The 15292-nt window shown below is 34.3% G+C and overlaps 1 non-coding gene across 1 annotated transcript; it reads left to right on the top strand.

The window, feature by feature from the left end:
* The first annotated feature begins 837 nt into the window (after positions 1-837).
* Positions 838-944, top strand: LOC121211960 (small nucleolar RNA R71). The gene has a single exon (XR_005907175.1). It is a non-coding gene; the product is annotated as a small nucleolar RNA R71 (small nucleolar RNA).
* Positions 945-15292: the final 14348 nt, after the last annotated feature.

Raw genomic sequence — 15292 nt, 5'->3', positions numbered from 1 at the left:
GTTGATTCTTCTCAACGGGCTTATCTTCGACATCAATCAATCAGGGTTCTAGAATTTTACCACTTCGAAATGCCACTGCCTTGATATTCTTTACCCAAATTTTTGGGATTCTCAGTATTGCTCGGAAAGGTTCCTTACGGTCTATTACGAAGCTCCGTAGCTAACTGACCCATTTGGTTTTCCAAATTTTTAAATGTTGCTGCTTGGCTTTGTATCAAAGCATCATTCTTTGCCATGTAGGCTTTCAAAAAGTTCTCCAAACTATTTGATGCCTTAGCTTGAGGTGGTTTTGGAGCTTGCTGATTAGACCCTTGAGATTGGTTAGGTCTATGCTGCAATAGGTTGTTGTTCAGTCCATTTCCTTGGTTGCTTCAAGAAAAGTTTGGATGGTTACGCCATGAAGAATTGTAGAAGTTGGACTAAGGTCCTTGTCCACTCCTATTTTGATAGTACACTGACTCGGGATTTGATGGACAATTCTCAAAAGAATGGCCTTCCCTACAGTACACATAGGAAAATACTTCAAATGGACTTGGTGGCTGAGCTGCAAAATTATTAGCACTATTAGTGGTAAACTGTTTTAACATAGAGGAAATAGATGATACCTGAGCTAATGACGAAGTGAGGGTGTCAACTTCATGAACTCCGGCTACAAGTCTTCCTAAAGCTATTTGATTTGTTGGCCATTGATAGTTATTACTCGCGATCTTCTCAATGATCTGATAAGCCTCATTATAAGACTTAGACAAAATTGCACCATCCGCAGAAGCATCTACCATCAATCTTGTATGTGCATTGAGACCGTTATAGAATGTCTCCAATTGGATACAATGAGGAATCCCATGATGAGGACACTTACTAAGTAACTCCTTGAATTTCTCCCAAGCCTCATACAAGGACTCGTCATCCAATTGTTGGAAAGTTGTGATCTCATTCCTCAACTTAGCGTCTTTGCTAGGAGGGAAATACTTAACCAAAAATCTCTCTGCTAATTCTTGCCATGTAAATATGGAACTTGGTGGCAATGAATTGAGCCATGCTCGTGCTTGATCTCGCAATGAGTACGGAAACAACTTCAACCTCAGTGCATCTTCAGTCACACTGACTGTCTTGAATGAATCACTCACCTACACAAACAATTGAAGGTGGAGATGTGGATTTTTCGTGGGCATACCACTGAATTGGCCCACTGTTTAGAGCATTTGAAACATCATTGGTTTCAATTCAAATTGGGTTGCCCCAATATCTGGCCTTCTAATTCCTGGATTTAACTCACTAAAAAGTGGCACAGCATATTGTCTGATGCATCGATCCTATCATCGGCAATGAGGATGGGATTTCGTACAGGATCGGCTTTATTACCTTCGTCTTGATTCTAATTTCCAAGGTTCATCTCCACTTGTATTTGAGCTATTCATTCACATCTTCTTTGTCTAAAAGTTCGCTCAATTTTAGGGTCTACAGGGAGTAAATCGATAATCTAACCTATGCTAGTAAACACCCGAAAAGAAAATCACAAAATTAAAAAGAATAAGTTAGTAATGTTACAAATAAACCAAATTGGAAATAAATAATTTCACAAAAAGAAAAGACTTTGGCAACAGTTAACAATCCCCAGCAACGGCGCCAAAAACTTGTAATGCGTAGGTTTGTGCAAGTGTGCATAGTCGTTATCAAGTAATAAGTAAGTATCGAGTTATCATCTCCACAAGGATTGCATTTGTGTTAAATCACTTAATTGTAAAATTATATTAACAGCTGTGTAAATAAAAACACAATATGATTGAGAAGTGATGATTAAAATTAAATATATTAAACTAAATGCAATGATCCATAATGCTAATTATCCTAAGTATGCAAACTATATGAATAGATTTTATCAAAAGTAAACACAATTTGCAACAATTATAACATAAATAAACTAGGACAATTACTTTAATTAAACTCAATTTATTATCAACATGCTTAATAACATTCGGAAAAACATCCCATGACAACTCGATCTTTCATGAGTTTGGAAACCACATTAGGTCCTTTCGAAATCCTTTACTTAGTAAATATGCATTTTACTGATCCTTATTTACTAGGGTTTCTTAGTATTCGTGTGAGGTAACATCCCGTATTATGTGACAACCCTAATTTGACCCTAGTCGGAATGTGGTTTCAGGACCACAAAACCGAGTCATAAAATTTATTTAAAAATTTATTTGCATAACTTCTATGTGTGATAGTGCATGTGTGAAAATTTGATGTTTTAATTTAGTCTCATGAAAGAGAATTTTACTTGAAAAGACTTAGTTGAGAAACCATAAAAATGTGATAGGTAAAAGTTGAAGTGGCCAAATTGTATATGGATAGCATTATAGAGGACTTATATGTCAAATGGACCACTATGATTATAGTGGACGGTAATGATGATGAAAAATTTGGCGTTTTGTGTATTTTATATTAGTGAAACAATATTAAATAGTTTTATATTAGAAAACCATGAATTAATAATAGAAAAAGGGTGATAAAAACAAAGTTTCTCATTTTTGTCTCCCCTTTTGCCGAAACTAAACAAGAAATTGAAGAAAGAACACCTAAGGCATTCAGCCATCTTGTGCTAGGAATTAAGGTATTATTTCATATGTTTTTCTTTGGATTTTGAGAAATTTAAAGTGGTTTTGAAGCTCCTAACATGACCCATGTGTATGATTTTGTGTTTGTGATGCATGAAGCATTCGGTCATGAGCTCAATGGGTTACATTGTGTATGTTTTGATAATTTGTAAGGAGAAATGTTTCTAATTTTGTATGAACAAACTAAATTACTATATGTGGCTCAAATGAGCTTGAGTAGTCGGCTAACGAAGTTAAGTATATGAATTAGGAGCATGAGTCCATTCGGCAATTTAAGATAAATTGTGAAATAATGCTTAATATTAGTAGTACTTGTTTAATTGGCAAATTGAGCTTAGAATGGATGAATTTATGAGTTTGGGAAAAAGTATATATATATTCGGCTATGAATTTTCGTGTTTAATTTTGAATGTTGATGTTTCAAATTGAAAATGGATGTTAGTTGAGTTATAATACTTGCTTAATAATGAAAAGAACATGAGCTTAATGCTCAAATAGCATTCGGCTTTGGAGTAAGTTAAATTAGTTAGAAAATGAGTTCCAAGATAGTGAATTATGTGTTAAAAGAGGGATTTAGGTTGTATATACGTGATTAGATTGAATAAAATAGGCTACGTTAGCTAATTGAGGGATTCGGTCATAGTATTTTAGTAAATAATAATTTGAACAAGGGTTTTAATTATATGATAGGTTTTCGGCTATGGTTAATATTAGATGGAATACCGAATATGTGTGTGTGTCTATGAGGAATGAATATAAATTGGGGCTACGATGATTGAATTATTTTATTTGCTTAGTTGGAGCTCAAAATCAAAGGGAGCCAAGTTCGGCCAAAGGTAAAGCGAAAGCGGTTGAGTAGCTGATCGGAGTTGTTCATCCGACTAAAAAAGTAAGTTCCTAAGTAATTTAAGTTACGGTTAATATTGCACATAAAATAGGTTGGATAAGAAATCATGGTATGTATGAATTTGTGAAAATTGAATGTGAGATTTATCAACCTATCTATGACATAGTGGTAGCTATAGATAAGAAATTTCAGCACTATGTGTGCGAGGTTATACGGCACTATGTGTGCAAAAACTACATGGCACTATGTGTGCGAGATTATATAGCACTATGTGTGTGAGGAAACGCAGCACTATGTGTGCGAATGAGTAAGAGCACTATGTGTGCGGACCTTTAAATCAGCACTAAGTGTGCGATATCGATCGTAGAGAATTGCTTGTGCAAATGAAAAAGTTTAAAACTTTAAACTGGGAGTAATGAAATGTGCATGGATATTAGACATGGGACTTGATCTATATCTGTATATTAATAGATAATGCTCGGCAAGAGAGAAAATGTAACACCCCGTACCCGAGACCGTTGCCGGAGTCGAACACGAGGTGTGAACGGACTTAATTCATTTGCTTACACAGTTCATTTTAAAATTTCCAGACAAGCTGGCCAACTGCATCACAGTCACTTTAAAAATCATATCTCGAGTTCCAAAACTTGAAAATCGATTCCGTAAATTTTTTCTGGAACTAGACTCATATTTCCACCTACAAAATATTTTCTAGAATTTTTGGTCGAGCCAATTAGTACAGTTTATTAGTTAAAGTCTCCCATATTTCAGGGTTCGACTACTCTGACCTTCATGCATTACGACTTAGATATATCCCTGTACAGAGCTTCAATACTTATGCCGTTTGTTTCTAACGAAACTAGACTCAAAAAGGAATCTATACATATAAAGCATGACTTCTAATTATCTCTGGTTAATTTATGGTAATTTTTCAAACTCAGAACAGGGGATCCATAAAACGCTCTGGCCCTGTTTCACGAAAACTTAAACATCTCATAAAATACAGCTCATGTGGTCATTTCGTTTCTTTCATATGAAAATAGACTCATCAATATTCAATTACATAATTTATTCACTATTTAATTCCACTCCTACTATTTTTAGTGATTTTTGCAACTTATGTCACTGCTGCTGTCAGCATCTATTTTAAGGTACATTTTTACCTATTTCATAATTTTCCATGAATCAAATAGCAAATTGACATACATTTTTATCAAGGGTAATCCCGATTAGCCATGGCGTACGTAGCACCAATAGGACCATGATTGGCCATACCGATGGCTAGTCATTACCAAACATTTCCACACCATTTAATAACCATATCCGAGACCATAATGTTATACTTCGAAATATACGAGCCATTTTCGCATGGCTATACGAATACACATTACCAAGGGTACTTAATTAACAACAAGGGTCAGCCCTATACATGCCATTTTCAAAATTGAACTAAAAGAGTACCAAAAGTGGCTTAGATAGTGTGGATGACTTCGACTTTGACACTCCCGAGTCCGATAGCTGACGAACAAAATCTATAAAACAGAGAATCAAAGTAACAGAGTAAGCATTTTAATGCTTAGTAAGTTCAAGTAATGAAATTATTTACGACTAAAGTATAGCGTTCATATGACTAAATGAATAATTGCATATATGCATGTTCTCAAAATCATACTTACTTCACGCTTCAACCATTATATTCATACACAGCGAATCAAACCTAACTAGAGGTCGGAAGTTCGTTAATCAATTGAGCGAATACTATTTAAAAGGAATCAACCTTTCTGATGCATATACGAAACATACCTTATCATTTGGATTTTATGAGCGTATTAATTGAAATTATTACAGCAAGATCGCTCACTTCCAAACCCAAGTACCTTCGGGATTTAGCCGGATATAGCAACTCGCACAAATGCCTTCGGGTCTTAACCCGGATATAGTCAATAGCACAAAAGCCTTCGGGACTTAGCCCGGATATAATCACTAGCACAAATGCCTTCGGGACTTAGCCCAGATATAATCAATAGCACAAATGCCTTCGGGACTTAGCCCGGATATAATCAATAGCACAAATGCCTTTGGGACTTAGCCCGGATATAATCATAGCACAAATACCTTCGGAACTTAACCCGGATATCATTCGAATACTCATGCACATATATCAATAAATCATGACACATCCATATTTCTTTTTCATTACTAAAGCTCAAACACAAGACACTTATCAAACCTTACCAATTTCGCCTCAATAGCCAAATACAAAGAGCATTATTTTGAGTGGCTTTCTAACATGATCTCTATACACATTCGGCCACCCGTCATAAGTATAAACTAATCATTATATCTCCATTTATTCGTTATGCTTATATGACATGACTTAATCAAATCATAAACTAAGTTTCATTACTCAAAGACTTACCTCGAATGTTGTCGAACGACTTCAACGGTTATTCGATTACTTTTTCCTTTCCCTTATCTGAAATTGCCCCTCTATGCTCTTGAGCTTAAGTTCAACAAATTTTAAACTAGTCATTAATCGACTATTCAAGTATTACTTTCAGAATATAATACATATAGATTCGACTTTAACACACATAGATTATAGTAAGCTTTATAAAAATCAATAAATAATTCATTAGCAAATTTTCATTAATGTTTACAATATAATTACAATTTCCCTATAAGCTGACTTCCTGAGCAACAGTCACTAAAGTTTTTATAACTGGAGCTACGAAACTCCAAATCAATTACCGTAAATTTTTCTTGACAGAAGACTCATTTATCTATTATCCATAAAATTTTCAAAATTTTTAGTTTAGCCCAATAGTACCAGATTTTTCTTAAAGTTCACCTTGTTTCACTGTTTGACTAAACTGACTATCCTTCACTACGAATCAAATTTCTCATTGTACATAATTCAAAATATGTTCTTGTTTATTTCATTTGAAACTAGAGTCTAAGCACATAAATTTTATCTTAGGGCCATTTTTGTACAATTTATACTGATTTTATAAAAACAGAACAGGGAATCTAGTAGTCATTTTGACTCAGCCCCACAATACTTCAGATATCTCAAGATCGGTAACTCTTTTGTTTTTATAGTTTCTTTTGTAAGAAACTAGACTCTTCAAGCTTTAATGACATAATTTACTCAGCTTCTAATTCAACTCCTACAAATTATGGCGATTTTCCAAAATCACCTTACTGCTGCTGTCCCCAGGCAGATTATTACCAAATCAAATGCTAACATTTGCATTTCACCTTAGTAGCTAGCTTAGCAAACCTTAATTTAACATATAATCGTTCATAACACAATTAAAGCATCCTCTCCATTCCATCAATTCAAAACACATACATTGCCCAATAGTATCCAAAATCATATTCGGCCTTAGTACACAACTTGTTAGCCGATTTTTCTCCATTTAGCAACTAATGCACATATGTGCTCATTTGTTAGACTCTACTTCACCTAACTACCATTTTATTTTTCATCCAAATAACATGAACAACAACCATTTCTTGAACATTTTCTCTTCAACAATTCTTCATAAAACATAAAGACTATAACCCAATCTCGTCCTTTAATAACTAAAACCGAATGCTCAAGACACCACACAATTTCAAATTTTGGTCATGGGTTAAGCAAAGAACTTAATGACTAACTAAAAAAATTGCTAAAAATCCAAGAATCATCCTTGAACTTACCTTGATTTAGCTAACCACCATAGCTGAATTTTTCAAAGCTTTTCTCTTCTAGCTACGGCAATGAGGAGCAAGGATGGAGAAACTTTGGTTTCTCCTCCCATTAACTAGTATTTTATTAACCTTATTCCTTATTTCATTTTGTAACATAAATTATTAGCATAAAATGTTGACACAAAATAATTATAATATGCTTTAGTCCATAACATGCCCAGCCACCATCTAGAATTTGACCAATTTGACATGCAAGTACAAGCATTTCTAACATGCATCAATAGGCCACTTTAACATTTGCCTAGCACATTTCTAAATTTTCTCACACAAGTCCTATTTAATAAAATTCACTTACAATTAACAAAATTCAAACATGAAATTTTCACACATGCATATATACATATAATAAGCTTCAAATATGACAGTTAATTATTTTTATGACTCGGTTTTGTGGTCCCGAAATCACTTTCCGACTAGGGTCACATTAGGGCTGTCATAGAAAAAAGAGAAAGATAATCGGCTCAATTAGTATATAATTGAACAAAGATATAAATTAATGATAAATAAATCTAAATGGATTGGAGATTGATTTATAGATGGAGCAGCTTGGTTTGTGCTTTATTTGATTAATTGGACATTGTTTGTCATTTATATATATATGCCAACGATATGCATATGATATTTACCATGGTCCTTTCAATTTACGATTAAATGGTGTAGGAGTACATAGTGAATTCAGGTAAGTATGTACCAAATTCATAATGTACACATGTGACATAAGATTTCCTTGTGATATCCTGTTTGAATTTGGCTACTATTGGATTGAAATTTTAAATTTTTGTTAAGATAATTGGATCATTACATTTTTTTTAAATTTCTTAGGACTTATTGAGTTAATAACTCACTTGGTGTGTTTATTGGTTTTGTATAGATCATCTTGTCGAGGAAAGCTTGGATTCATTACGAAGTCATCACATCTTTTGACAACCCCTTTTTGGTATCTTTGTTTAAAACTCAAATAGACATTATGGCATGTATAGAATAATATTTTGGGAGGTTGCTATTTTGATAGTATGGTATATATATAAGGCCATGTGAATATGGCTAAAGTTTTATGTATGGATGTGATAATGGTTTAATTATAAATCTTGAAGTGGAATCAACTTGACATATGAATCCATATTGTGATATGAGTGTGATTATGTTATGCTTGAACTAACATGTTAAACATTCGAGATATATTATGTATGTATATTCGGTCAAGAGGAGAAAAATCACCTTACATTTTTACCCTTGTTTTAGTATGTGCTTACTATAGAAGTTACTCATGGAAACATGCTATTCTTGTTGTAATTACTTAAATTAATATTGGACACGGGTATTAGGGTGTTACATATTAGGTTTGAAACAATTTAATCACACAAACCTAAAAACTATGCAGATAACAGAGCTTGGTTAGAGTTGTTATGCAACCTGTAATTTAATCGGGTTAGGATCTAAATTGAGATGCACATTTCAATTATGTGTCCACTAGCTGTCGTGTGGTTAGGATCCCTCAGCCAATTTAGGTGCATTTCAATCACGTATGAACGAAATACAGACTTGATTTTAATTGAAAACATGATCGATTGAGGCACAAACATTATAAGCATGGATCAAATAAATATTATTTAATCAGAGCAATCATCCTTGCTTAAATAAAATTAAGTTAACATTGTTGTAAACAAGAACAAAGAACACATAGCAACATTTTTAGATTAAATTAAAGAAAAAAAAGATTAAACCTAAATCAGAGTGGCTATCACCCAAGACTCTGATCGATGAGGCTCCTTCGCCTTCACTTTGCTCCTTTGCTGATGGCTCTCCAAGGTGGCCGAGCAAGGGCTCTTTAAGAGGCTTAATTGCTAAAATCTCTATGAAGAGATGATGCTAGGTGTGGGGAATGGAAAACACTAAAGAGAATTGAGAGAGAAGAGAGAATGATGAGGGATGAGGGATCAAATGAGGCCTTATTTATAGGTGAAGAAAGGAGGGTAGTGTAACACCCCTAACCCATATCCGTCACCGGACTAGGGTTAAAAGGCATTACTGGACTTATCAGAACATTTTGCATTCATTTCACAAACATCATAGCATCATAGTCAAACATCAACATCTTAGGTCAACGAGACCTTAAACATGCATTAGGAATAGGTCTGGGACCACACCGAACACATACAAAATTTTTCAAAACTAAACAATTTTCTACGTTATAGAGGCCACATGCTCGTGTGAACAGGCCGTGTGTCTCACACGGCATTAGACACGCCTGTGTGTCTAGGCCATGGAAAAACAGGGCATACATACTGACTTGTCCACATGGCCACAAGACACGCCCATGTGCTAAGCCGTGTGAAAATTAAGGAGGCTACTGACTTGGGTCACAGCCAGTCACACGCTCGTGTGTCTAGCCCGTGCTTAAAACTGAATTTGCCACACGGCCTAGCACATGCCCGTGTGTGTGCAACCGGGTGGTCTGCTCAGGCTCATTTTGAAATGGCCTTCGAGCAACACAGATGAGACACACACCCGTGTCCCTGCCCGTGTGGGCAAAAATAGCCCATTTACAAGGCCAACATGCCACCCAAGGGTCCTCCCCACAAGCAAAAAATAGATAACAATAGCATCACAAATTCAACCAATTTCAATCACATAACATACATTCTTCATGTCATATAATCACCAAACAAATTCATGTTTATATCCAAAGCATAACATACCAAATCATAAGCCAAAGTCATACCAAAACATATGATTCATAATCTCAATTTACTTCATTCATTCACATGCCAAAATCTTACCAAATTCCAAAATAGGCACATACCACAACTTACCAAAATGACCAATTCTATTAGCCATTCATGAACACATTATATTGACCATATTGCATCACATAGCTTGTACTCAGAAGTCATTTATAAACACAACCAAAACCAATCCATATCACATGGCTAGATATACACATTACCAAATATATTCAAATACTTCTAGCCTAGACATGCCATATTCCAATATTTACATTTTCAAAAGGTACCAAAATAGTGTTCGATAGCGTGGTGATGATCCTTGATGATCCCCGAGCTCCCGGTAGCTTCGATAATCTATAAAACAATTGAAAACACACACAAAATAAGCTTTCAAAAGCTTAGTAAGCCATATACAAATAAACTTATCACATATCACAATTATAAACTATTTCATTCATATGAATCATGACATAACTCAATTGCAAGCTCATTTTTCTCAATTAACTCTAATTTTTTTAACCATTTGCTAGTAAATACTTTACATTTCCATGTAGCTCACATATCAATGGATCATATTCATACTCACCTTTCATTACCAAATTCCATATACAGTTCATACGTACCTGAAGCAGATATACATTCATATATTTATCCATTTCTCAGAGTGCCCGTTGAACCGTGTGGAATCAAATAGGATACACAGATAACTCATAAAGCTTGTACAATGCCAACATCCTAGACGTGGTCTTACATGTAATCAAATATCGATGCCACTGTCCCAGACAGGGTCTTACACAAAATCAAATACGATGCCGGTGTCCCAGACATGGTCTTACACGTAAATCTCAAATTGATGCCAATGTCCCAGACATGGACTTACACGAAATCACATATCAGAAATCGTATGCCATGACATATGTATCCTAACTATTCCTATGGTTCGTACATGATTTTTTGGACGTCGTCGTATTATCGAAACTTTCTCAGATTTCAATATTTCGCTCTCAAATCCATTCATCACAATTAAAATATCATATAAGCAATTAATAATTCAATTCAACACATATATTTGTATATCAACTTACCTCGTACGGATTCGAATGAACGGAATTGACTACTTGATGACTTTCGACTTTCCCCGATCTAAATCTGTTTTCTTTGGTTCTTGATCTATATAAATTCAAATTTAACTTACTCAATCTCACATTCATTCAAATCAATCCATTTACACATATTTAGGGTATTTTACAAATTAGCCCTCATATTTTCACATTTTAACACTTTAGTCCCTAATTCATAAAATAACAAAATACACAAAATTTCCATATACACACGCTTAGCTAAATTTTCATGTAGTTCATATAAGCCCACATATTTCATTTATTTTTCATTTTAGTCCCTCAATTTCTCATTTTAACAATTTAATCCAAAATACTCAAATTCATCAAAAATCCCAATACAAAACATAGTAATCTAACACATCTTTCATTTACTATCATCAAACTTCATAAAACTCACATTATCAACAATGGCACATTTTAAAATCATAACCTAATTCATAAATTGAGACATGGGCTTGATAGAATACAGAGCAATGATTACAAAAACCTAGAAATTATCAAAAATCGATAAAAAAAACATACCTTAATTCAAGCTCAAAGTGCTGAAACCCTAAGACTCTTTTTCTTTTCTTTCTCTTTATAATTTCGGCAAAGATGAATGTTTTTGGCCTAATTTCATGCTTTTGTTTAATTTTAACTGTCATTTAATTATCAAATACCAAATTTACAATTAATTAATTAACATATAAAACATTAACATTACGGCCATAAATGTCTATTTATACTTTCAATGGTCAAATATCAACATAAGGACTTTTGATTTAATAAGCCATAACAAATAAACACACTTAACATATGACATGCAACTTTTGCATTTTATGCGATTAGGTCTTTTTTCAAAATTAAGCACACAAACGATAAAATTAACACATGAAACTTTAACACATATCAATTCACATATTTTAAGCACAAAAAAATAATATTAAAATATTTTTATCTGACTCGAATTTGTGGTCTTGAAACCACTATTTCGACTAGAGTTTAAACTGGGCTATTACAACTCTCCCCTTAGGGATTTTCATCCACGAAAATTTTACCGTTGAATAGATCTGGATATTGTTGTCTCATAGCATCTTAGGGCTCCCACGTAGCCTCTTCAACACTATGTCGATGCCATAACACTTTTAGTAACGAAATTTTCTTATTTCATAATTGTTTAACTTCGCAAGCTAAGATATGGATCGGTTCTTCTTCATATGTCATATTGGACTGAATTTCAATCTCAAATGGAGAAATCACATGCGAGAGATCAGATCTGTATCGTCGAAGCATAGATATGTGAAATACATCATGAATCTTTTCTAACTCAGGAGGCAACAATAATTGATAAGCAACTGACCCTATACGCTCGATAATCTCATACGACCTAATGAATCTCGGACTCAATTTGCCTTTTCTACCAAATCGAAGTACTTTCTTCCACGGAGATACTTTCAGAAACACTTTGTCGCCGATCTCAAATTCAGTGTCTTTTCTTTTCAAATCTACATATGATTTCTAACGATCGGAAGCTGCTTTTAAACTATTTTGAATCACTTTTACTTTTGTTCAGTCTCTTTTATCAAGTCAACCCGTGTATCTTATTTTCACTGAACTCTGACCAATATAGTGGTGTTCGACATTTTCTACCATATAAGGCTTCGTACGGTGCCATTTTAATGCTCTATTGAAATCTATTATTATAAGTGAATTCAATCAATGGCAAATATTGTCCCCACATACCTTCAAACTCAAGAATGCAACATCTCAACATATGCTCGAGAATCTGAATAATTCGCTCGGATTGACCATCCATCTACAAGTGAAAAGCAGTACTAAAATGCAATTTCGTACCTAAAGCCTCTTGTAATTTCTTCCAAAATCGTGAAGTGAATCTTGGATCTCTATCTGACACAATAGACAATGGCACCCCGTGCAATCTCACATATCAGAAATCTATAACTCAGCTAATTTATCAAGCGAGTAATTAGATCGTACCAGAATAAAATGAGTTGATTTCATCAATCGATCAACCACAACCCAAATCGCATCTTTCTTTCTTAGAGATAAGGGCAAACCCGAAACAAAATCCATCTTTATTCTATCCCATTTCCATTCGAGAATCATAATTGGTTGTAACAAACCAAATGACACTTGATGTTCAGCTTTAACTTGTTGATAGATAAAACATTTTGAAACAAATTCGAGATATTTCTTTTCATTCCAGACCACCAATAATGCTGTTTCAGATCATTATACATTTTTGTACTACCCGAACGTACAGATAAACGACTGTTGTGAGCTTCATAAAAATCATCTGAATCAACTTTGAATTTCTCGGAACACAAATCTGACCTCAGAATCTCAAACAATCATCATTATCAATTTGATATTCAAAATTAGAATTCAATTCACACTGATCTCATTTTGCTATTATCTCATTATCAACTTTCTGAGCTTTAATAATCTGTTGTAAAAACAACGGTCTCGCTTTCAATTTGGCTAAAATCATACCATCATCAAACAGAACCAAATGAGCATTCATCGCACGCAATGCTAATAATGATTTCTGACTCAAAGCATCAGCAACAACATTTGCTTTTCCCGAATGATAATCAATAACAAGCTCGTAATCTTTTTAGCAGTTCTAGCCATCTTCTCTATCACAAATTCAAATATTTCTGAGTCATCAGATATTTCAAACTTTTCTGATCAGAATATACATGACATTTCTTATCAAATAGATAGTAGCGCAAGTCTTTAAAGCAAACACAATAGTCGCCAATTCCAGATCGTGTGTCAGATAATTCTTTTCGTTTGGCTTTAACTGTCTCGAGGCATAAGCTATGACTTTGCCTTCTTGCATCAAAATGTATCCCAGACCGTTCACGAAGCATCACTATATATCACAAATTCTTTACCCGATTCTAGTTGTACTAACACCGGACCTTCTATCAATAGGGCTTTCAACCGATCAAAGCTTTTCTGACACTTTTCAGACCATTCAAATTTCACATCTTTCTGAAGTAATTTTGTCAATGGAGTCGTGATCATAGAAAAGCCTTTTACAAACCGTTAGTAATAACCAGCAAGTCCCAGAAAACTATGGACTTGAAAAATATTTCTCAGAGGCTTGCAATCTAAGATAGCTGAAATTTTGCTCAGATCAACTCAGATAACTGATGCTGACATAATATGACCCAGAAAACCAACTTCTTGTAACCAGAATTCACATTTGCTGAACTTCGCATATAACTGTTTATCACGCAAAGTCTGTAGCACTATTCTCAAATGCTCAGCATGTTCGGTTTCATCACGTGAATATATCAATATGTCATCAATGAATACGATAACAAATCGATCTAAATACGGTCTAAAAATTATGTTCATCAAATCCATAAAAATAGCAGGTGCATTCGTTAATCCGAAAGGCATAACTAAAAACTCATAGTGTCCGTACCCCGTCTAAAAAGTAGTTTTTGGAATGTCTGAGTCTTTTACTCTTAACTATAATAACCCAATCTGAGATCTATCTTTGAAAACATAGTGGCTCCTTTCAACTAATCAAACAAATCATCAATTCGAGGCAGAGGATATTTGTTCTTAATAGTCACTTTGTTCAACTGACAATAATCAATGTACATTCTCATTGTTCTATCTTTCTTTCACAAACAGAACAGGAGCACCCCAAGGTGAGAAACGCGGTCTTGTGAATCCTCTATCAGTCAATTCTTGCAACTGAGACTTTAATTTTTTAACTCGATCGGAGCCATTCTATACGGAGCCATCGAAATCGGAGTAGTCCCTAGTACAAACTCAATACCAAATTCAACTTCTTGTATTGGAGGTAATCCCAGAAGTTCTTCAAGAAACACATCAGGGAATTCACAGACAACAGGTATTGATTCAATTTTCTTTTCAGTCACTTTCGAATCAATCACATAAGCGAAGTAGGCTTTACAACCCTTTCTCACATATTTCTGAGCTAACATTGAAGAAGTTAATGCTGGTAAACCATTCAGATCATTAGACTCAATCCGAATAATCTTATCACTCTGACATCTCAAATCAATAGTCTACCATTTGTAGTTTACAATAGCATCATGAAAAGTTAACCAATCCTTCCAGAATTATATCAAACTCATCAAAAGGTAATAACATCAAATCAGCTGGAAAACAAAGTCTCAAAACATTAACAGACAATTCTTGCACACTTTGTCAAACTCAAACACTTTTACCCAG

Source organism: Gossypium hirsutum, chromosome A12 (assembly GCF_007990345.1).
Source record: "Gossypium hirsutum isolate 1008001.06 chromosome A12, Gossypium_hirsutum_v2.1, whole genome shotgun sequence".
Lineage (NCBI taxonomy): Eukaryota > Viridiplantae > Streptophyta > Magnoliopsida > Malvales > Malvaceae > Gossypium > Gossypium hirsutum.
This window is presented reverse-complemented; position numbering and strand designations above follow the sequence as displayed.